Genomic DNA, 24,521 nt, shown 5'->3' on the forward strand with positions numbered 1-24,521 from the left:
GAGATCAGGGGACTGTGAGGGCCTTTGCAAAACTTTCAGCTTGCACCTTTTTAGGCTGCTCTGTTGATGCATATGGCAGAAGATAATCCTCTGTCATATGCATCAATAGAGAAGCATTTCAAATTTCAGATTACTGATGCCTCAGCACCAAGCAACAAGCATAGTTAAACTCTGAACTACTTAGTAATTACAAGCTCTGCTGTGGAGGAGTGCAGAAGTATTAAACTCTGCTTAGAACTAGCTTGCAATGATATAATGAAATAGCAAATAGTTACAAAAGTCAGAAAACTGAAACAAAACAAAAGAAAACACCGTGTCACATTATATTTCATGACATGCCTGTTTACCTTTACAGTACATCGTGTGACCTCTGTCTTCAAGCTAAGTCTTTTTTTAATGTTTAAAGAAGATTTTTCACAAATTTTGGCTTTATATACAGTACGTTCCTGCACATTGTATCAGGAATGTAGACAAAAACATTTTTTCATTTTTCTCTCCACTCTATTGAAACACAGGGCACTATTACTGAGAAATGTTCACGTGTCGGAGCAATGTTTGTCTACATTCCTGCTACTATTTTCAGGAATATACAGTTAATAAAGTCAAAATTTGTGAAGGGTCCTCTTTAAGAGAAAGAAGCTAAACTTGATTTAAACCTTTAAAAATATAGATGTAATCTGCCAGCATATGACTATACTGTACCGCTGAGATCTTCATACTGAATAGAAACAGTTGTAATGTTTTGATTTGTGAATAAGTATGTGAGTGTACATCTGTGTGTATATTGCAATTTTATTAATAGTCTATGAGTTAATCTTTCAAAATTAGTTCATAAAAATGCAATACTTGTATTTAATTTACATACTAGAGCTTTTAAATTACCCCAAATGAAAATAAAACAGAAGGAAAATAATCTTGTTTCAGTAGCAGCTATATGATTATGGGTTTAAAAAGGATTATGTGACCTAAATGACTTCATTGTTTCACGATTGGATTACACACTGGATATGACTGTATAATCTTCTGTGTGAATTCCAGGTGCACTGTCTTTTTCATTTTATTTGCAATTGTCAATTTAAATTCATCTCTGTCAAAACAAAGCTGAAAGTGCTACTGTCTGCTAATCCTGTAATTGAAACTTAACCATATCATTAAAAGAATGGAGAAAACATTAAATTACATCAAATCAATGGAGTAGCTGAATGCATCACAATTTAGGGAGGAGTAGCACAGTTTTCATATGCAGAAAAAGATATCTGCAACTATGGCAAAGTATGATGCAATAAAATATGTGGAATGTCTTTTTATGCTGACATTTCCAAGGAGAACAAATATAGGTCTTAATTATTTAGTCATATGCTGATAAGGGACTTTAAGCCTATGTGCCCATGATGCAGAAATGCTCTGGATTTTTCCTGCGCGTTTCTGCATCTCCCTGGCAGAAAAAAATGCATGCGAATTGTACATGTATTTTTTCTGCCAGGGACAAGTGTTTGTCAAGCATTTTTAGCGTGCGATTTTGCATGCTTTTGTCAAGCGCTTTTCCAAGCGATTTTAGCATCACTTGGAAAAGTGCTTGAAAGTTGGTCACACAATATAAATCTATGCAACAGGTATGGATTTATATTGTGTGATTAACATAATTTTAATAAAAAAAAGAATTAGATCGTAAAAAATAACCTTATACTCACCTTCTGATGGCACCCCGCTTGATGTGCACAGCACATGCGGATTTGCATTTGCATTTCAGCAATTGGCAGACCTATTACAAGCGATTTTAATGCATTTTTGCAGCGAAAATACACCGCAAAAACGCATTAAAATCGCTTTGTGTGCACATAGCCTAGGGGTTATCCAATGAAACATTATTAAAAGTGAAGAATTTCATCTAAATTTCATAGTTTCATAGTTTTTGAGGTAGAAGAAAGATATAAATAAAAAATATATAAAAGTTCAAAATACCTCCCTTTTGCCCCATTAAAAATAAAGCCATTAAAAATACACATATTTGGTATCGCTGCATTCATTGAACGTTGAATCAAGAAAATAAATTAATCCGATCGGTAAACAGCACAATGAGAAAAAATCAAAACACCACAATTACAGATTTTGTCCACAACAATATTGAAACAAAATGCAATAAGGGGCGATCAAAAAATTGTATCTACCCCAAAATGGTATCAATAAAAATGTCACCTCAAAGCGTAGAAAACAAGCCCTCACACATTCCCATATCCCGAAAATTTAAAACATTATGAGTCGCGACGATGGCGACATAAGCAATTATTTTTTTCAAAATTTCCACATTTTTTTTCACCACTGAAAAAAAAAGCTATACTTGTTTGGTATCTGCGTCATTGTACTGACCTGTAGAATAACATTGCCAGGTGAGTTTTACCATATAGTTAACATGGTATATAAAAAAACCTCCATAACAATTGTGATCTTGCACTTTTTTGGCAATTTCAACACACTTGATAAAATGAATGGTGTCATTCAAAACAACAATTTGTCCCACAAAAAACAAGCCCTCATATGGCTATCTTGATGGAAAATAAAAAAGTTATGGCTCTTACAAGAAGGGGAGGAAAAAAACAAAAAAACTGGAATTTGGCCGCTGCATGAAGGGTTTAATAATCTCTCTAATAGCATATTAAAGTGTGAAAGTTTGTTTATCGAGGTCTCAAACTTGATACTGATTAAATAAAGATGTTTTGAAAATTTTGTTTCCATTTTTTAATCATCTGCATATTATTTACTGCTTCCAGACCGCCAATAGACTTTAAAGTTTGGGTGGTCCCTCTCCTACTCTTCAGTGATGTTCTAAAAAGTCACTGCATTGTAGGGAAGCTACATGAAATCATGTAGCTTCAGAAGTGGCGTGTCCCCATAGAGAAGGCATATATTTATTACCATCTGTGTCTTCTATATTGCTGAATATGCAGTGCTAAACAAGTGTTATGCATGCAGCAATAGGCACCCTTAGTTAAAACTTGGTGGCACACCCTTTGACATTGATGACAGCCTCCAAACGTTGCTTGTAGCCATATAAGAGCTTCTTGCATTTCTCAGCTGTAATTTTCTCCCACTCTTCCATTGCTGTTTGTTCAAGCTCTTGAATGTTTGAAGGGTTCTTTTTCCTAATGGCAGCTCACCCCAAAGATTTTTAATGGGATTAAGGTCAGGACTCATTGCTAGCCATTTTAAAACCATTTTTAACCATTTTTTTTTCAACTATTTCTGTGTACTTTCAGATGTTTGCTTTGGGTCATTGTCTTGAGGGAGGACCCATGATCTTCGACTCAAACCAAGTTTTCTTATACTGGATAGGACATTTCACTCTGAAATCTTTTGATAATTCTTTGATTTCAGGATTCCTGTGATACGGTCAAGGCCTACAGTTCCAGTCACAGAAAAGCAACCCCACAGCATTATGGATCCTCCACCATGCTTAAATGTTGGTAAGGTGTTATTTTCCTTCTAAGCTTCATTACGCCATCTGTAAATAAACTGTTGCTTTACATTGTCAAAAAGCTTTATTTTTGTTTCATCTGTCCACAGAACATTTTCCCAGAAGGATTGTAGCTTGTCAAGGTACTATTTGGCAAAGATCAGTCGTTCCATTTAAAGCATTTTCTTCAGCAATGGTTCTTCCGTGGCCTTAGCCCATAATGCTCTGCTTGGTTTAGTGTGCAACATAAGGTACTTGTTGAAACCATGTCCTCAGACTGTTCCAGGTTGGCCTTCAGGTCTTTGGATGTTTTACATGGTGTTTTTTCCACCATTCACACCAACCTTCGAAGACATGTCTTGTCAATTTTCCTCTTTATCCACATCCAGGGAGGTTCTTGACGGTTCCCTGCGTGGCAAACATCTTAATAATATTGCGCGCTGTAGAAGCTGGAATATGAAGGAGTTGGAAGATGACCTCATACCCTTTAGAAGTCTTGTGTTTGCTAATAATAGCAGTTCTGATGTCCCCAGACAGCTCATTGTGTTATGATCTGCAACATGAACTAAGGAAAGATAGGGGAAGCTGTCCCTACAGTAAGACTAAGCTGAATCCCTACAATGTAGCGGGCAGCCTGCTCCTAGTGAACAGACCCGCCTTAGTCCTCGGCTAGTCTGAACAAAGACCAATAGCATTAAGGGAGGGGTCCCTAAAAGAACTAAGGATTGGGACAAAAAATGGGACACCTCCTAAACAGAGAAGTTGTTGCAGAACATAAAAAGACAAACTGACAAAAGGTACTAGAGGTCCCAGAAGGACCAAGCGAACTGACAGAGAAAGGCACTGAAGCACCAGGCTAGAAAAACAGTCAAACACTGAAGTCCAGCACAGCCAGGAGGGCGGAGCTGGAATATAAAGGCAGATGGTCACATGACCGCAAAACACAAGATGGAAAAAACAAACAGGAGGATTCTAACACACTGGTCTTCATCATTGTGAAAAAGGATCGGGGCCTACCATGTGGCTTTTTAAAACACTGAAGTCATCATTCACTGGCTAATTTATGTCACATTGGCTCCGACAATTAATCACAGGTGAATCTTTTTTGTGATTTACCACAGGCGAGTCAAAATGTGTTTCCATACTAAATTAATGTAAAGGGTACCAATACCAGTGACACAGCAAACTTTAGTTTTTTCTATCTATTGTTTTTTGTCTTATTGATTATCATTTGCTCTTTTGTATTTAATACGAGTGCTCTATACAAAAAAACTGTTTTACTTGATTCATTTTTTTCAGGAGATTTTCCATATTATGTACTTAAACTTCATGGGTGTCAATAACGATGAGCAGGACTGTATGTAAAATAAATTAAATATAAATTGAATAAATCAAAAATAGCGGGTAAACATAAATAACATGAGTAGAAATGCCACTATCAAATACAGTAGCTGCTACTAACCTTGCCATGTAAAAAAAACTGTGCGATATATAAAAATAAGTTTTATAGAATGGTGAACAAATTTTTACATGTATTTTATTGTCTTTTGTGGTCATAAAAATAGGAAAAACAAATACTTATTTCCCTTATTTGTCACTAATATTGCCCAATATCAGAAAAAATGGAATTTACGGTGGCTTAAAAATCAAGCCCCAAGTATCATGAAAAAACACTCAAAAACTACTTTAATATCCTAATGAGAAAAAAATAGCATTTTAATGTTGAGTGGTGCATTTGGAATATTATTTACTCATTGCTCCTTCAAGTTCCCTAGGAAGACAATAAAAAAGTAAAATGTAGCTTAATAAAGCCTAATTTAAACAGTCTCTGCCACAAAAAAATAAATGAACAATTTATTCATCAACCATGCAAACTTATTCTTTCATGATGCATTTGTTTATTTTGCAAAAAGTACTAAAAAGGAAAAGAAAAAGTTATACTTTTTTTGTGTTACTGCATTTGTGCTCATACATGATAATTAACTCGTTAATTTTAAAGTTCAATGAACTATGGGAAAAAAGTAAACAATAGTGTTGAGCGAGCACTAAAATGCTCGGGTGCTCTAAGCTCGGGCCGAGCTCGCCGTGATACTCGGGTGCTCGACCCGAGCAACGAGCCCAATGTTAGTCTATGGGAGACTCGAGCATTTTTGCGGTGGCACCCATGGCAGTCTTTTAAAAGCCTAACAAATGCCCAAAACGATAGTGACAGTGCTCAAATGACATGGGGACAGCATGGGGATCGCCCCAGGAAGCATTTCTGACCCCCAGGTCACTGCTGTCAACAACGTGGTCAGAGGTATTAAGCCACTTTTACGGGCTCACAATAAAACGTTCAAAAACGAAAGTGAAACTTTTTTCCTGTGAAATATGTTAAGGTACACCCTTTCCAGGGAAAAGACTTGTGTATAAGTTAAAATAAATGACCAAAAACAAAAATACTCCTCCACACCTTCGGCTATGTTCACAAGTAGAATTTTTTATGCGTTTTTGCACTTTTGTATTGCTTTCAACTATGACAAATGCATTCACCGGGAAATGTCATTTTAACATTTTACAACCTTATCTGGCCATGTGCTGTGTGACACATGCATAAAGTGCTGAAAAGACATGGGAACAGCATGGGGAAGACCCCTGGAAGCATCACTGACTCCCAGGTCACTGTCTAAAAGTGTGCCCATCATAAGTGATCCTTGCCGCATCAGAAGATGCAGACTTGCAACTATCCCCATGCAAGTTCTAGTCCCAGGGCAGTGTTCAATTGTACCTCCCCCATTCCTTGCAATACAAGTGCAAGTATGCAGCCTGCCACCCACGCACCCCCAGGCTGCAATACCATACTGCTTGCTTGCTTGAACTTGAAATTGGGCCTTTTAGGCATGTGGAGGCGGAATCTGGCCACCACGTCATGGCTGTGCTGGCGGCCTGGAATCCATACTCAGTCCCCAGCCGCACGGCGGCCGGGTGTCCATACTCGGTCCCCAGCCGCCCCGCGTACGGGTGTCCACACACGGTCCCCAGCCGCCTGGGGGCAGCCGGGTGTCCATAAACGGTCCCCAGCCGCCCCTATTTCTCCTTGGAACATCCCCCTACACACTTTTCTTATCCCGGCCTGCTTTAGGCAGCATTGGACGAGCCCACCAGAGAACCAGACTCCTCCGGTGGGCCCTGACTTCTCCATCGGTGGAGTTGAGAGTGCCAAGGTGAGGAGCATGATGATGATGACAGAAGTTAGCATCTGCTATGTTTTCTTTTAATGCAAGTGTAAGTGTGCAGCCTGCCACCCACCCACCCCCAGACTGCAATTCCATACTGCTAGCTTGCACTTGAAATTGGGCCTTTTAGTTTGGAGGAGGCCGAAGCTGGCCACTACCTCATGGCTGCTTCGGCAGCGAGGTATCCATACTCAGTCCCCAGCCGCCCCTATTTGTCCTGGTGTGCCTTATACATAAGATTAAGCGCGTATACCAAAACATTACCTGTGCCCTCCCCAGTGCATTTAGTGGGAAGGAGAGCCTATTCCGCTGTAGTGTGTGCATGCCAAACCCCTGTTCATGGTACATGCGAAGATGCCTCCCACCTTGCACCTGTCTTTGCAGACTTGCAACTATCCCCATTCAAGTCCTTGTCCCAGGGCAGTATTCAATTGTACCTCTCCCATTCCTTGCAATGCAAGCGCAAGTATGCAGCCTGCCACCCACCCACCCCCAGGCTGCAATACCATACTGCTTGCTTGCTTGCACTTTAAATTGGGCCTTTTAGGCATGTGGAGGTGGAATCTGGCCACCACGCCATGGCTGTGTCGGTGGCCTGGTATCCATACTCAGTCCCCAGCCGCCTGGTGGCCTGGTGTCCCCGCTTGCTCCCCAGCCTCCAGGGGGTGGCCGGGTGTCCATACTCGGTCCCCAGCCACCCCTATTTGTCCCGGTAACCTTTCCCACACTTTTCTTAGCCTGACCTGCTTTAGGGCAGCATTGGCCGAGCCCACCGGACTATCAGACTCCTCCAGTGGGCCCTGGCTTCTCCAACAGGGGAGTTGAGAGTGCCAAGGTGAGGAGCATGATGAGGCTGATAGAAGTTAGCAACTGCTTTGTTTTGTTGTAATGCAAGCGCATGTATATAGTAGCGGCTAGGCCTGAGGTGGTCCGCGTTTTGGCGCATATCATACCTCCTCCGAGGATTGCTGGATGTTTTCCTGCTACTATCCAAGTTCTATGACTCCTGTTAAAACAAAGCATCAGGTGATAAATGATGGATGAGGTAGTGGCAAAGGAGAAAGAGCAGAAGGAACAGGGACCATTCACATCAATATTAGGCCAGTTAACCAGATATGTCTTGTAGGATATGTTTCTGTAGCAAAAGGAGCGGTTCGGCTACACAGTTATAGGGCATACAGTGAGTGCAATGCCTACCAAAAATTTCGAGGCACTCCAATGCCCCTTGGAAATGACATGGAGGTCAGAGGGCGTTAACTAAACCTTTTTTTCCATTTATAGCAACTGGGTCTCCTGTGCACTGTTGGCCTAAGCAGTGAATGGAAGGCTTTCCAAAAATTATGAGGAACTGCAATGCCCCTTACAAGAGCCATGTGTGGCACCCCAGGGATCTGGTCACCACAGTAATAGAGATATTACGTCGGAGAGCAAGTGGGAGGTTTCCTGGTCAGGATCCCTTAAACATGCAATATCCTCCTGCCCCAGTCCTGGGAGGGGAGAATTTAGCCCTTATAAACTACATCTGGGGCGGGCTTGAGTGAGTCAGAGAACAGAGAACAGTCAGAGTCAGAGTGAGAGCAAGGGAAAGTAACAGCAAGGAGCTCTGTAGGAGCTAGGAGCTAAAGACCAGGGGCTGGAAGCTGAGCAGAAATCGCCCTGGCAGAAGACAGTAGGAACCGGACACAGGAGTCCGAGGCTGTTAGGACTTATATATCCAGCAGCAGAAACCAGCCGGCAGGGGATTTCAGATCCTCTGGCCATAGAAGCCTGGAGGCTCAGTCACAAGCAAGGGACCAGCACCGCCGTCATGGAGCGGAGGCTAACAGAAGGCCCCAAGTCACCAGGCATACGGGTGAGCACTACACGGTACACTCAGGGACGTGGGCTACTTCTACCTGCTTACAGCAAGGTAGCCAGGAAGAGTGCAGACAGACGGGGAGGCCTACAACTCCACCTGGCCAGGGGAACTCCTGCTTGCTCACAGACTGACCAGGCCTCTTATGCTAGCCAGGGTCTACCTTATAATCATCAGTAAAGACCCTGAACTGCACTGGAAAGACTCTGAGTCGTTCCTGCTGCGCTCGTGCACCATCACCCCCATCATCCACACTCACTGTCCTGAGGCTATACTCCTCCCGTGGGGAGTTATCCCATTCTCTGCTGCGCACACAACACCAGCCTCAGCGGTCTGCCTCGCAGCGGTGGTACTCCCTGACCGCAATCCACGGGTGGCGCAGTCGGACAATTAACCTCAAAACCTAAGAAAGACTGCCGCTGGTTTGACCAGCCTAAGCCACGGGACCGGGTCACCGCCACGGAGACTACAGACCCCAGAGACCCGGCATCGGGTATCCCACACACGTGTACACACGGCCCAGGGGGCGCGTCACATGCAGTACAGCATATTACAAACATAAGTCCCATTATTGGGGAGTGGGTGTCCCATAGTATTTGCTTATGCCTTGAAAGCAAAAGCTGCCAAAAATTAGGACGGAGCAACTTGCAATGCCTCTTACAAGAGCCATGCAGTACAGCATATTACAAACATAAGTCCTATTATTGGGGAGTGGGTCTCCCATAGTATTTGCTTATGCCTTGCAAGCAAAAGCAGCCAAAAATTAGGACAGAGCAACTTGCAATGCCCCTTACAAGAGCCATGCAGTACAGCATATTACAAACATAAGTCCCATTATTGGGGAGTGGGTCTCCCAGAGTATTTGCTTATGCCTGGCAAGCAAAAGCTGCCAAAAATAAGGACGGAGGAACTTGCAATGCTGGCACCCTGGTGGTATAGTGGTGGTGGAGGCTGAGGATAAGGAGAAGAAGATAAAACAGCCGAAACGAGGAAGCGTATACCCATGTGTGGGTGTGAAGCGGTGCATGTGAATACACCTCCCGAAATAACACAGTGGATTTGACTTTATGTTACTCTGCTGTCATTTGGTGGTGATGAGAAGTCTGGCCCAATCCAGCCCTTGTTCATTTTGATAAGGGTCAGCTTGTCAGCATTGTCAGTTGACAGGCGAGTGCGCTTATCAGTTATAATTCCCCCAGCGGCACTAAAAACACGCTCCGATAACACGCTAGCGGCAGGGCAGGCCAGGACCTCCAAGGCGTACAGAGCGAGTTCATTCCAAGTGTCCAGCTTGGATACCCAATAATTAAAAGGCACAGAGGAATCACGGAAGACGCTGGTACGGTCGGCAAGGTATTCCCTCACCATCTTTTGAAACTTTCCACTCCTTGTGAGAGTACCCCGCGCCTCAGGGCCTGTAAGCTGGGTGGGTGTCAGAAAACTGTCCCAGAACGTTGACAGTGTTCCCCTGCCTCTGCTGGATTGGAGTTGCATCTCTCTCGCCTGTACGCCTTGGTTGGGCAACGAACTGTGACCTCTGCCGCTAGCGTGTTCAGATGGGAATTTTTTTAAGAGTTCTGCAGCAAGGGCCTTCTGGTACTGCCCCATTTTTGTAGACCTCTCCACCTCAGGAATAAGAGAGTGAAAGTTCTCCTTGTAGCGGGGGTCTACAAGTGTCACCAACCAGTAATGACTGTCACCCAACATTTTGACAATGCGAGGGTCACGGTTAAGGCAGCATAACATAAAGTCAGCCATGCGTGCCAGACTGGTAACGGGCAAGATTTCCGTGTCCTCACCAAGATGACGACTGACCATGCTCTCCTCCTCCTCTTCCTCCTCCCCCCTGTCCTCAGGCCACCCACGCTGAACAGACGGTATGACACTTGTACAGGTACTACCGTCTACAACGCACGATAGCAGCTCCTGTTCTTCCTCCTCCTCCTCCTCCTCTCCCTCATTGTCCCCCAATGCACATTGGGATGAGATGAGGCTGGGCTGTGTGTAATCGCCCGCTTCGGCTTCTTGATCCATCTCATCATACTCTGGCTGCAATGCCTCCTCTTTAATTCTCTGCAGAGAGCGCTGCAAAAGACAGACAAGTGGGATGCTGACACAAATGATGGCGTTATCGCCACTCACCATCTTGGTGGCCTCCTCAAAGTTTGTCAGGATGGTACATATGTCAGACATCCAGGTCCACTCCTGAGGTCTTCTGTGTGGAGTCTGACCTGAATATCGACGGCCTTGTTGCAGCTGGTACTCCACAACTGCTCTCTTCTGCTCACAAATCCTTTGCAACATGTAGAGTTTAGAGTTCCAACGTGTGGGGACATCACACACCAGTCGGTGTGCCGGAAGCTGCAAACGCTGCTGCAACACAGCAAGGGTGGCGGAAGCTGTAGCCGACTTGCGAAAATGAGCTGACAGGCGGCGTACTTTCACGAGCAGATCTGGCAACGATTTAAGAAACCGCTGAACCACGAGGTTAAGCACATGAGCCAGGCATGGTACGTGTGTGATCTCACCTCGCCTCAGAGCCGCCACCAGGTTACGGCCATTGTCACACACGACCATGCCGGGATGTAGGTTCAGCGGTCTCAGCCACAGATCTGCCTGCTCTTTCACAGATGTCCACAACTCACAAGCAGTGTGAGGTTTATCACCTAAGCTTTTGAGTTGCAGCACAGCCTGTTGCCGCTTGGCGGAGGCAGTACTGCAATGCTTCCAGCTTGCAACTGATGTGGTGATATCTGAGATGGAGGCTGAACACGAGGAGGAGGAGGAGGAGGATGCACAGGAGCTGTACACTGTGGGGACAACTCTGACTGACACAGGGCCTGCAATCCTCGGTGTGGGGAGGATGTGTTCCGTCCCAAGGTCTGACTGAGTCCCGGCTTCCACTATGTTTACCCATTGTGCCGTCAGAGAGATGTACTGTCCCTGGCCACAAGCACTTGTCCAGCTGTCCGTTGTCAGGTGGACTCTCCCAGTAACTGCGTTGTTGAGGGCAAGGCAGATGCTTTGGGATACGTGCTTGTGTAGTGCGGGGATGGCACACCAGGCAAAATAGTGTCGGCTGGGGACCGAGTACAGAGGGACGGCCACCGCCACTTCAAGCGGAGCAGGCGAGGGGCACAAATCTGGAAATGGACCAGTGAACAGCTCTTCAGAGTGTCCAAGTGTGGGATCACTTGCTGTCTGACGACACTCGGCATAGTGTGAGGAAGGAGCATGAGGGTGAGGAGGAGCATGCGGTCGAGACTCACGGCTACTACGAGTTGACCGTGTGGAAGACAGACCGGAGGTGGTGGTGCCCAGGCAACTGGAAGTATTATCTGCTATCCAATTAATAACCTGTTCACACTGATCAGTTCTCAATACTGGTGTTGTTCTGTGCTTCCCTAGTAATTCGGTCAAGAAGTGGGAGCGAGAATATGTGGCTGTTGGTTGTGTCACATTTTCACCTTGGCCACGGCCCCGTCCTCTGCACGAACCATCACCAGAACGTCCACTTCCACGTCCCTTGCCACGCGCCTTGCCCATTGTAAATGAAGTAAAATAGCTTACACTTGCACTATCAATGGAAAAAGGGTAATAAAGAGTAGATTAGAACCGTGGAAGAGGAAAACCACAGTTATTGTTTACTGGGGTATACCACACTTTTTTAAATAGAGATATTTGCGGCTGAACAGTGAGCGACACACTCAAACTGCTTTTTTTTAAGATACCAAAGGCCCAAAACTGGATAGTACAGCGATTTGACCCGTGGAACTGCAAAACCACACTGGGATGTCGGGCCTACACAAGACTATTTTCAACAGATATATTTTTGTGTCACAACAGTCAGGAGACACTACTGTTTTTCTTTACGGAAAAAACTACCAAAAGCTGAATAATAGAGTTTTTTTACCGTGGGATGGCAAAACCACAGTTATTGTTTACTGGGGTATACCACACTTTTTTAAATAGAGATATCTCTGCGGCTGAACAGTGAGCGACACACTCAAACTGTTTTTTTTTTAGATACAAATGGCCCAAAATGGATAATACAGAAGTTTGAACCATGGAAGTGCAAAACAACACTTCTGTTTCTCTATCCTACACCAGACTATTTTCAACAGTTATATTTTTGTCTGAAAAATCAGAGACACACTTTTTTTTGGGGGGGGAGGTACACACCAAAAGGTTAATAAGATGGGTATTTGTACAGTGTGAAGGAGGAAAAAAAAAGGAGGATTTAGATGAAAAAAAAAGGATTTTTCCTGGCCCCCGACACCTGATGCTAAGTCCAGCAATTTCAGCAACAGGAGCACACAGGACTGTAATGCAGCGTTTGCTGGTATAACCACTGTGTCTCCTATACAGCCTGCCTGCCTGGTATCTGGGATGGATATTAGTCCTGAAAAGGACTGTTTGTTTGTTCTGGCAGCCTTTACAGACCCTACACTAACTATTTCGCAGTTTATATCTCTCCCTAAATCAGCAGCGCTGTCCCTACACTGTCTAATCCGGAGCGACTGTGTCCAAGATGGCGGAGCCCGGTTTTAAATACTCGAGGTGATGCTGTGCGGCCAGCCAATCACTGTAATGCCCACAACCAACATGGCTGCAGCATTACAGTGACTGGCTGGCAATCCCTGCATGTTCATTGGCTCTGTAAAGAGCGCCAAACATGCAGGGCGGAGACCCAAGCTCCCGCCCGAGTAACCCGGAAATGCTCGGTGCTCGCCGAACATCCCGAGTAGCGTGATCCTCGGGCGAGTACCGAGCAGTGTCGAGCATGCTCGCTCAACACTAGTAAACAAATCTGTTGTAAAAATTGCTGTAATTTTTCCATTTATTTTTCCTGGTTTCCTGGTTATGAATTTGGGAAATTCATAACCAGGAAACCGGGAAAGCCAAGAGTGTGCAAAGCAGTCATCAAAGCAAAAGGTGGCTACTTTGAAGAACCTAGAATATAAGACATATTTTCAGTTGTTTCACACTTTTTTGTTAAGTATATAATTCCACATGTGTTAATTCATAGTTTTGATGCCTTCAGTGTGAATGTACAATTTTCAAAGTCATGAAAATACAGAAAAATCTTTAAATGAGAAGGTGTGTCCAAACTTTTGGTCTGTACTGTATATCTGTGGGAGTACTGTGCCAAAAACAGCTGTTTGTAATCTGCACTCATATGTGTGAGAGTACTGTGCCAAAAAGCCTTGGTGTGTACTCTGCATCCTCGCTTGTGGGAGTACTGTGCCTTCAAGCCTCTGTGTGTACTGTGCACCCCCGCCTGTAGGAGTATTGTGCTTTTAAGCCTCTGTGTGTACTCTGCACCCCTGTCTGTGGGAGTACTGTCTCTTTAAGTCTCTGTGTGTACTCTGAGCCTTTGCCTGTGGGAGTAATTTTCTGAAAAGCCTCTGAGTAGTCATGTCTGTACGAGCAGTATGCCTAAAAAATAATTCTTCTCTGCAGCCGTGTCTTTGCGATTTGTGGGCCCAAAAAATAATTCTACTCTGTAGCCATCTCTTTACTAATAGTGAGTCTAAAAAATAATTCTAGTGTGCAGCCATCTCTTTCCCATTTGTGGGCCAAAAAAATTATTTTATTCTACCACTGTGTCTATACCAGTAGTATGCCTAAAAGATAATTCTACTCTGCAGCCGTCTCTTTGAAATTTGATGGCCTAAAAAATAATTTTATTCTACTGCTGTGTCTATACGAGTTGTGTATCTAAAAATAAGCCTTTGTGTGTTTTCTGCAAGCCTGCCTCTAGGAATACTGTGCCAAAAAGCCTCTGTGTGTACTGTGCCAAAAAGCCTCTGGGATTACTGTGCCAAAACACCTCTGTGTGTACTGTTCCAAAAAGCATCTGGGAGTGCTGTGCCAAAACGCCTCTGTATGTACTGTGCCAAAAAGCATCTGGGAGTACTGTGCCAAAATGCCTCTGTGTGTTCTGTGCCAAAAAGCCTCTGGGAGTACTGTGCCAAAAAGCTTCTGGGTGTGCTGTGCCAAAAAGTCTCTATGTGTACTGTGCCAAAAAGCCTCTGTGTGTACTCTGCAACCCTGGCTCTGGGAGTGCTATGCCAAAAAGGCTCTGTGTACACTGGACTTGTGTCTGTACAAGTAGTGTGCCTAAAAAATAATTATACTATGCCGCTGTGTCTGTACAAGTTGTGGGCCTAAAATATTATACTCTGCACCTGTGTCTTTGGGAGTACTGTGTGTAATAACAAATTTTTCTACTCTGCAGCCGTGTCTGTGGGAATACTGTGCCAAAAAACCTGTGTGTGTACTCTGCATGCGTCTCTGTGGGAGTACTCTGAAAAAAGTTTCAGTGTGTGTACTCTGCAAAGCAGCCTTTGTAGGGTTACTCTGCAAAACAGCCTGTGTGGGTGTACTCTGCAAAACACCCTTTTTATTTTAATTTGAGTAGGCCCCAAAACATTGTAAATGGAAAATAGAACAAACAGACTGCCGTGGAGTCTAACAATGACTGGATGCAGCTGGTATATTTTTATATTCAGCCAAAGGTAAGGACAAGTCCTGTGAGATCCATGCCTGGTTCATTTTAATGAATGTGAGTATGCCCATGTTGGCTGTGGACAGGAGCATGCGCCTGATTGTGATCACACCTCCTGCCGTGCTAAACAAATGTTCCGACAGTACACTTTTCACAGGGCAGGCCAGCATCTCCAAGGCATAAAGGGCAAGCTCAGGCCATGTGTCCAATTAGGAGACCCAGAAGTTAAATGGGCCAGACATATCACTCAGTATGTGGAGAAATGTAGACACATACTCTTTCACCATGTTGCTGAAACTGTCATGGTCAGCTTCTCTTTCTGCCGAGCCACACCTTTTTTCTGTGTGTTTGGGTTCTGTTTTCTGGCTGCAGTCTGGCTAGCTTAACACAGGGGTTTTCAATTGTCTACCTATACCTTTTTTAGTGTCTAACCTATTAATCCCGAGTGAGTTGTTAAAAAGGAGTAGCCTAAACGCTGCCTCCTGCTAATACGGACCGTATCAGATGGTGGTGCTGGATGTTGTGACATTCTGAGCAAGGTTTTACACATTTCTGAAATGCTAACCCTCACTTCCGAGGTGGTCCCAGTGCTCCATATACAGTACGTTGGCGACTTCTTCCTCACCTGCCTTGTGCTTCCACTGAGCTCCCCATGTCAGGTGAGGGTGCCATCAATAGTGCGTCTACCAGTGTGCGCTTGTATTCACGTATTTTCTGATCATGCTCTAGAGATGAGTGATACTTTCAATGTTTGGTTATGATTGGCGACCTTCCCGACGTTCGCCGAACAGTTCGTCGAACATATCCGAACCCCATTGAATTCAATGGGAGGCCAAACCAAACGCATAGACAAAACCATCAGGGGGGCTCAAAATGTGCCAAAACAGCTCAAATTAGGGGCAGACAACAGGAAAAGTGGCATTAATTGACCCACAGTGCAAATTTTATAATGGCACAGCAACAGTCAGCCATGGGCCATGCATGAGGTATCAGGGTCTGCGCCAGCATTTACAGCTTTAAATTGAACTTCAAAGTAAGACAAGGTGTCTGAGGGATTGATGTACGCCTGCTGTGCTGGGAGCCCTGATACCACATGTGACAGCTCAAACCACTTTTCTGCTCAGCCAGACTCAGAAAGCACAAACATCAGCTTCATAGAATACTATTGGTAGAAACATTCAAGGATAGCAACACAGGTAGTTGACTGAAAATGAGTGCAGGCCTGCCTTTCTGGGAGCCCTACTGCTCAGGCAACACACATGAAAGAGACTCAACTTGGAGACTCCACATTTAAAAAAAATTAGGGGCAAACACCACCAAAGTGGCATCAGTTTCACCAGAATAGAAATAGCATAATGGGGACAGACACACCTTCTAATACAGCCAACCCACCAAATGGAGACCCAACCAGGAGTCCTCACATTTCAAAAAATTAGGGGCAGACACCACCAAAGTGGCATCAATTTCACCAGAGCAGTAATAGTATTATGGGGACTGACACCCCTTCCACTACAGGAAACACACGAGATGGAGACCCAAACAGGAGTGTCCACATTTCAAAAAATTAGGGGGAGACACCATCAAAGTGCATCAATTTCACCAGAGTTGAAATAGTATAATGGGGACTGACACACCTCTTCCCCTACAGCCAACCCACCAGATGGAGACCCGATGTCATTGAAGGTATGGAAAGAACCCAGCATACAATGACGGGAAAAGGGGGGAAGCCCAGCAACTAGGGAAATGGGGAGTGGAGACCCCTAAGCAGATCTAACAACACCCTGACTCCCCTATCGTTCCTAAATAGGTTCTGCACCTATCACCAAGCAGGATACCTTAGCCCTGGCTTACCCTAGAGCTAGGCCCCAGGTAGGGAGTCGGAGGGGTGAGCACTAGTCATCCCCAATGCAACTAAAGACAAACCAGGGAAACAGACAAGAGGATACAGTTAGCTTTGAGAAGACACCATAGAGATTACGACTACAAGCCACAAAGGAACTCCAAGGAGAATCTAACCGACTGCTAGAATTCCAGACCTGAACAGGGGAATTAACTCTATTACCAGCAACTATCTGGAGAAACTGAGTGTATTTAAATATCCAGCAAGGGTGTGTTAATTAGCAGCAGAAGGTGGAGATCACCGCTTAATCCTAAAGAGGGAGCGCAGTGACTTTCTACAGCCAGATCCAGAGTGACTGTCTGTCAAAGCTGACACACCCGTGACAGTACCCCCTTCTACGAGTGGCCTCCGGACACTCAGGACCAGGTTTCTCTGGATAAGAGACATGGAAAGAACGAATGCTGAAACCCACATCCTTTCCTCTGGACCATAACCCTTCCAGTGCACCAAGTACTGAAGGGAACGACGTTGAAGAAGAGAATTCACAATCTTCGAAATTGGGAATTCCAAATTGCCACCAACCACGATTGGGGGTGGCGGCAGGGGGGAGGATTCAAGAGGTACGACATACTTCTTGAGAAGAGACCTGTGAAACACATTGTGGATCCTAAGAGACTGAGGTAACTCAAGACGAAATGCTGCTGGATTAATGACAGCGGTTATTTTATAGGGACCAATAAATCTAGGTCCCAACTAGTGTTGAGCCACCCCCGTAGTGTTCGAGTTCGGTTCGGTTCGTCGAACACCCGTGTGTTCGCCGAACTGTTCGTCGAACACCTTCGAACACCGTTAAAACCAATGGCAGGCAAACAAAAACACATAGAAACACATAGAAAACACCTTCAAAGGTGTCCAAAAGCTGACAAACTGCTCAGAAGACATAACTAACACATGGAAAAGTGACAAGTACATATACTCATTAGAGATGAGCGTTGTTCTACTCGAACTGTTAGCCAATCTCAAATTCGAGCTGTTTTGGGCGGTGTTCGAGCCGTTCGGCGAACACGAACAATTTGAGAAAAATTCGGCTGTTCGAGGTTATGTTCGATAACTGTTCGTGCACCAAAATCATAACTGGATTTTTTCTCAGTAATGATGAAAATTAATGTTAATACGCAGTTTGAGTGTACAGCGGGGTGGGGGGAGGGGCAGGGGATGGATCTCTGCAGGAACAATGAAGATCTCCATTTTTTTTTCTCTTTCCCGCATTTACAGTGGGGAGGTGCAATCTGTCAGCCTATCAGCAGCGCACACACGGAGCGAAGTGCTTTTTTTCACACAAGCAAGGGCATGTGTCATTGGCAGTGTATGTCACATGTCCTTGCCCTATAAGACCAAGCCATTTTCCCCGTCGCCACCATTTTCTCACTGCTGCAGCTGCGTGTTAGACGGCACCGCTGTTGCTGTGTGCGCTATACCTTGTTAATTTCAAGCCAATTTTCGCACAAATCTACAGATAGCTTGGGAGTAGGGAATAGTTGTGATTGCAGTCCTTTTAAGGACTAGGTTACAGCATTTCCTACGACTTTTATCAGGCAGGTCTGTGCTCTTAAATAGATAGATTGTGGGAGTAAAGACTAATTGTAATTGGAGTCCTTTTCAGGACTAGGTTACATCAGTTCCTATCAGTTTTTGCCAGGCAGGTCTGTGCCAGTGCTGTGCAAGTTTTTTTCACAGCATTTGGTTGAATCTAGCAAAGCTAATCCTTTTTGGCCTATTGCAGAGTGTGTTAGTCAGTGGAGTAGCCTATCTGTGTTGCAAGATATACCACCTGTGTATAGAATACCAATTTTTTTACTGCACCTAGTGAAGTAAAATCTTTTGGGCATAGCATCATTCTATTAGTCCATCTATACTGACCTCCATCAGGTTGCAAATTGAATATAATTTTTTTCTGCAGCTAGCTCTGAAAAAATATTGGGCTTCTAGCTGTGTGTGGGACTTGTTGTATTAGTCCATCTATACTGACCTCCATCAGGTTGCAAACTGAATATATTTTTTTCTGCATCTACCTCTGAAAAAATATTGGGCTTCTAGCTGTGTGTGGGACTTGTTCTATTAGTCCATCTATACTGAACTCCATCAGGTTGCAAATTGAATATAATTTTTATCTGCATCTAGCTCTGAAAAAATATTTGGCCTTCTAGCTGTGTGTGGGACTTTCTCTATTAGTCCATCTATACTGACCTCCATCAGGTTGCAAATTAAAAATAATTTTTATCTGCATTTAGCTCTGAAAAAATATTTGGCCTTCTAGCAGTGTGTGGGACTTTCTCTATTAGTCCATCTATACAGACCTCCATCAGGTTGCAAACTGAATATATTTTTTTCTGCATCTACCTCTGAAAAAATATTGGGCTTCTAGCTGTGTGTGGGACTTGTTGTATTAGTCCATCTATACTGACCTCCATCAGGTTGCAAACTGAATATATTTTTTTCTGCATCTACCTCTGAAAAAATATTGGGCTTCTAGCTGTGTGTGGGTCTTGTTCTATTAATCCATCTATACAGACCTCCATCAGGTTGCAAACTGAATATATTTTTTTCTGCATCTACCTCTGAAAAAATATGTGGCCTTCTAGCAGTGTGTGGGACTTTCTCTATTAGTCCATCTATACTGACCTCCATCAGGTTGCAAACTGAATATAATTTTTTTCTGCATCTAGCTCTGAAAAAATATTTGGCCTTCTAGCAGTGTGTGGGACTTTCTCTATTAGTCCATCTATACTGACCTCCATCAAGTTGCAAATTAAAAATAATTTTTATCTGCATCTGCAGTACCTCTGAAAAAATATTTGGGCTTCTAGCTGTGTGTGGGACTTGTTCTATTAGTCCATCTATACTGACCTCCATCAGGTTGCAAATTGAATATAATTTTTATCTGCATCTAGCTCTGAAAAAATATTTGGCCTTCTAGCAGTGTGTGGGACTTTCTCTATTAGTCCATTTATACTGACCTCCATCAGGTTGCAAATTGAATATAATTTTTATCTGCATCTAGCTCTGAAAAAATATTTGGCCTTCTAGCAGTGTGTGGGACTTTCTCTATTAGTCCATCTATACTGACCTCCATCAGGTTGCAAATTAAAAATAATTTTTATCTGCATCTACCTCTGAAAAAATATTTGGGCTTCTAGCTGTGTGTGGGACTTGTTCTATTACTCCAACTATACTGACCTCCATCAGGTTGCAAACTGAATATATTTTTTTCTGCATCTACCTCTGAAAAAATATTGGGCTTCTAGCTGTGTGTGGGACTTGCTGTATTAGTCCATCTATACTGACCTCCATCAGGTTGCAAATTAAAAATAATTTTTATCTGCATCTACAGTACCTCTGAAAAAATATTTGGGCTTCTAGCTGTGTGTGGGACTTGTTCTATTAGTCCATCTATACTGAACTCCATCAGGTTGCAAATTGAATATAATTTTTATCTGCATCTAGCTCTGAAAAAATATTTGGCCTTCTAGCAGTGTGTGGGACTTTCTCTATTAGTCCATCTATACTGACCTCCATCAGGTTGCAAATTAAAAATAATTTTTATCTGCATTTAGCTCTGAAAAAATATTTGGCCTTCTAGCAGTGTGTGGGACTTTCTCTATTTGTCCATCTATACTGACCTCCATCAGGTTGCAAATTAAAAATAATTTTTATCTGCATCTACAGTACATCTGAAAAAATATTTGGGCTTCTAGCTGTGTGTGGGACTTGTTCTATTAGTCCATCTATACTGACCTCCATCAGGTTGCAAATTGAATATAATTTTTATCTGCATCTAGCTCTGAAAAATATTTGGCCTTCTAGCAGTGTGTGGGACTTTCTCTATTAGTCCATCTATACTGACCTCCATCAGGTTGCAAATTAAAAATAATTTTTATCTGCATCTACCTCTGAAAAAATATTTGGGCTTCTAGCTGTGTGTGGGACTTGTTCTATTAATCCATCTATACAGACCTCCATCAGGTTGCAAACTGAATATAATTTTTTTCTGCATCTAGCTCTGAAAAAATATTTGGCCTTCTAGCAGTGTGTGGGACTTTCTCTATTAGTCCATCTATACTGACCTCCATCAGGTTGCAAACTGAATATATTTTTTTTCTGCATCTACCTCTGAAAAAATATTGGGCTTGTAGCTGTGTGTGGGACTTGTTCTATTAATAAATCTATACAGACCTCCATCTGGTTGCAGACTGAATAAAAAATTTTTCTGCATCTACCTCTGAAAAAATATTTGGGCTTCTAGCTGTGTGTGGGACTTGTTCTATTAGTCCATCTATACTGACCTCCATCAGGTTGCAAATTGAATATAATTTTTTTCTGCATCTAACCCAGCGAATAGTTTGGCCTAATACCACAGTTTGGCCACTCAGCTCTGCTCGGTTCCCATCCATTGTTTTTTTGTGCAAACAACTCCAGAGTTGTGAATTAGTTAACCACCAAAATGAGTGGAAAAAGGCCTGCTGCTGGTGGAAAGGGGAATAGGCGTGTTGGGAAGGGGAAAAAAGGTTGTGTCCGTGGGGTAGGTGTTAAAGCAACAGTAACATCTGCAGAAGAAAGACCATCTTCCAGCCAAACTAAAATGTCTACTTCTTTTAGCGGACAATGTGATAAGATCCCTTTCTTACGGCCACGCCAATCGCTACAAATTCCAGATGAGGCACAAAAACAGCAGGTGCTTCAACGGATATCAAGTGCTCCTTTAAGTGGGCTCTCCTCCACATCAACTTCAACATCACAAATACTCCAGTCCTCAAAGGTGTCACCCCAATCGCACTTGCTTCCTCACAGCTCCCAAATCTCCAGCTGCCCGTCTGAGTATGAGGTAGAACAGATGGTTGAGTCTGCAGAGCTGTTTACTGATACTATAGCCTGGGAATCAGAGGTCGACTCCAGCGCTTCTGTGAATCCAGACGAGGAAATGATCTGCACTGATGCCCAGAATCTTTATGAGTCGGATCCAGGACCAGACGCAGAAGGTACTGACCATAATGTAGACCCTCATTCCCAAACTGTAACTCCTGTTGGTGGAGACAATGAGGAAGACGATGATAAGACTCAAATACCTGATTGGAGCGACAACTTTAGTTTTTTGTCAGGGCAGGAACAGGTTGGCTCTGAGGACGACGGGTGTGATAACGCACAGGGTGATGATGATGAGGTTGGAGATCCCACTTACTGTCAACCCACAGTCAGCCAAGAGATGAGGTCAGCAGAGGAGATGGAGGAAGATGCTAGTGACGACGAGGTCAGGTTGCGCCTTCCTGGACAGAGACGTAGTACTGGAAGCACGTCAACAACTGCATCCTCAAACACAACTCTGCCTCTCACCACAAGTCGTGGTGGCTCTTCAGGTCGCATGGGTGCTAAGCCTTGCATAGCCTGGGCATTTTTTCAGATCGATAAAGATGACCCAACTCGTGTTATCTGTAACATTTGTCAGCAAAAGCTAAGTAGAGGCCAAAAAATACATAGTTTGAGTACTTCATGCATGAACCGGCACATGGACATGAAGCATAAGTTGCAGTGGGAAGCTCAGTGTGCTACAATGCGGCCTACCAGCCGGGCCAACCACGGTCTGCCATATCTTGTGCATCCACGGCCTCTTCATCCTCTGTGACTGGGGGGACAGCAGTCACACCTGTTTTGGGGCGCAGACCTGCCACCTCTTTACCCGCAACAGCCAGCGTGATTGGCAGGTCATCATTTTCTTTGGAGGTGGTAACACCAGCTGGTGTTGAGCGCTGTCCGACATCGATAGCACCACCTTTGGATCAAGGCAACCTAACATGTCTGCCTGCATCTTCCTCACAGACCGGCAGTTTGCCGGGGACACCCTTATCAACCCCGTCTAAGCACAATAGCCAGCCCTCGGTCCCTCAGATGTGGACAAGTAAAAGACCATTTCCTCCTAGCCATGGGAAAGCTAAGAGGTTGAATTTCACCATCTGCAAGCTCTTGGCTACAGAAATGCTGCCTTTCCGCCTGGTGGACACAGAGGATTTTCGAGACCTTATGTCCGTCGCAGTGCCCCAGTACCAGATGCCCAGTCGGCACTACTTCTCAAAGAAAGGTGTGCCTGCGCTCCACCAGCATGTCGCACACAACATCACCGCTTCTTTGAGAAACTCTGTGTGTGACAGGGTGCATTTCACCACAGACACTTGGACGAGTAGGCATGGACAGGGGCGTTACATGTCGCTGACTGGGCACTGGGTAACTATGGTGACAGCAGGACAAGGGGCTGCTGTCCAAGTCTTGCCGTCCCCACGAGTTGTGCGTCAATCCTCTTTATGTCAAAGTTCCTCCACTGCTTCTGCCTCCTCAACCTCCTCTCGGTCTTCCACCTGCACCCAAAGCCTGTCTGGTCATGCCACAAGCTTTCTAACTGCGCAGAAGGGATCCTGCACACCTCATTACTATGCTGGCAGTAGGGCTCAACATCATCAGGCGGTTTTTACATTGAAATGTCTGGGAATTGTGAGTCACACAGCTGAGGAGTTGTGGTCAGCTCTGGAGAACCAATTTCATGAATGGTTGTCTCCACTGGACCTGAAACCAGGGAAGGCCGTGTGCGACAATGCTGCAAACCTGGGTGCGGCCCTTCGCCGGGGCAATGTCACACACGTGCCTTGTATGGCTCACGTGTTGAACCTGGTTGTCCAGCAATTTTTAGCCCACTATCCCAGACTAGATGGACTTCTGCAGAGGGCACGGTCGCTGTGTGCTCACTTCTGCCGTTCGCATCCCGCAGCTCAGCGACTTACATCTCTACAGAAGTCGTTGGGCCTGACACTTCACCGGCTAAAATGCGATGTGCCTACCCGGTGGAATTCAACTCTGCACATGTTGCAGAGACTGTGGCAGCACCGACAAGCCCTGGTGCAATACGTTCTGACGTATAGCCTGGGCCAACGAGATCCAGAGGTGGGGCAAATCACGCTGGAGGAGTGGTCTCAGATCAGGGACCTATGCACCCTTCTGCACAGTTTTGAAATGGCGACGAAGATGTTTAGTGCTGACGATGCAATTATCAGCATGACTATTCCGGTGATTTACATGCTGGAGCACATGTTAAACAGAATTCGGAGTCAGGTGGTGGCACAAGAGGAGGTGGAGGAAGTAGAGGAGGAGGAGTTGTATGCGGAAGGGCTAACATCTGCAAGGTCCAGACAGTCGGCAGCACCAAGGCGGCAGGCATGTGAGGGTGGGGGAGATGGTTTTACCAGGGCGCATGGTAGCAGCCAAACTAGTGAGGAAGGTGCAGGAGCCCAAGAAGAAGTGGAGGACGAACTGATGGAAGACTCAGATGAGGGAGACCTTGATCACATTTCTGTTGTGCGAGGTTGGGGGGAGAGGACAGAGGAAGGAAGCATGATTGTTACCTCGCCACCATCACAACAGGGACTTGGTGCTCCTGGATGCGCAACACACATGAGTGCCTTCTTGCTGCACTACCTGCAACATGACCCTCGAATTGTGAGAATTAGAAATAATCCTGACTACTGGGTTGCCACACTGTTAGATCCCCGGTACAAAAGTAAATTTGCAGAAATTATTCCTGCCATAGAAAGGGATGCACGCATGCAGGA

Source organism: Phyllobates terribilis, unplaced genomic scaffold, assembly GCF_046119375.1.
Source record: "Phyllobates terribilis strain yellow unplaced genomic scaffold, ASM4611937v1 Scaffold_1__5_contigs__length_1240528914, whole genome shotgun sequence".
Classification (NCBI taxonomy): domain Eukaryota; kingdom Metazoa; phylum Chordata; class Amphibia; order Anura; family Dendrobatidae; genus Phyllobates; species Phyllobates terribilis.